The sequence below is a fragment of the Poecilia reticulata genome, linkage group LG14 (genome assembly GCF_000633615.1).
Source record: "Poecilia reticulata strain Guanapo linkage group LG14, Guppy_female_1.0+MT, whole genome shotgun sequence".
NCBI classification, from domain to species: Eukaryota; Metazoa; Chordata; class Actinopteri; order Cyprinodontiformes; family Poeciliidae; genus Poecilia; species Poecilia reticulata.
The window spans coordinates 12,346,388-12,347,649 of NC_024344.1; positions in this window are offsets into that span (position 1 = coordinate 12,346,388).

Sequence of the window (1,262 nt, forward strand, 5' to 3'; positions counted from 1 at the left end):
CATGTTTTAGATGTGCCTCTATTCCAGAACAGCTGATTCAAATGATTGCATGACCATCAAGTACCGCAGAATCCTGTTAATCACCCAGAGATACAATTCAKRTGTGTGGCAGAAGGGAAATACCTAAAACATGCAGGAMAGGGGGGCGGTGAGGACCAGGGTTGAGAAACACTGATGTAGCCTTTTCCTAACAAAGTTGCGCTCTGTCATTGTGTTGCTATATCAAACAAAATCCCCATAGAGGCACATTTGCTGGAAGATAAATCACGCTGACAGCAAAACGTTAAAACTAAATGATACAATCAGACTAAAAAGTTTTTAGTAAGCGTCTAAATGGCTAATCGGCATGTAAAGGCCGGTTGTTTTTATTTTTTGAAACTGCTAACAGAAGCTGATTTGAAGCAAATGATTGAGGGACAAATCATATAACTGGATGACACCTGAACTATTTTACTGAAGACGTTAYTGCCGTTACTTATCGAACCACGAGTAGATAAATCTGGAAGAAAACAAAAATAATAACAATAAACAAACGTTCTCATCAAATAAAATCCACAAAGTTTGACCTTGTTCTGTCTTGACAAACTGCTCTTTCACTTTGGTCCTGTAGTTTCATTTGCATCACAGTAAATGAGGTGCATCCAGTGAGAGGGAGGGGGTTTATGAGCATGTCACGTTTTTTGTTTTTTTTTTCTTGTGCCTGTGTTTATGTGGGAGTTGGTTTATCTCAGCGGATCATTCGGAAGCAATCACCCATGATTTCAGCTGAGCTTTCACTCTGATGCAGGGGGACATATAGAGCAGCTTGAGCCATTAAAATGCAAATTTTTTTCAATACATTTGTGTGGAGGTGGGGGGGGGGGTGCAATTGGGGAGTCAACCCATGTATTAACTCGTTTTCTGTAAATTATGTGTTTATCAATGGCAGAGCAGCCCAAGACATCCACTCTCGTAGACCTGAAGTTTGSTCACAAGCATATTCTTGAACTTTTGCATTTRTACAAATAGTACTATTAAATGGTTGGGCGTTCCTTTATGCAAAAGTTGGCTTCTCGGATTCCTCTTCCACAGTCTTGACCCCTTTGTCTGGACTCCATTGTTTTCTCAAAACTGCAGTTTTCAGGAASGCCGATAGATGGCAGCACACTACCAAACCAGATCTCCGAGAAAGGGGGACGCGCTTGGCATCAAGTGCGTTACAAGGACCATCTCCCAGCACTTGCTGCTCCCACCGTGCACAAGTGGCAGGCTGCGGATGGTTC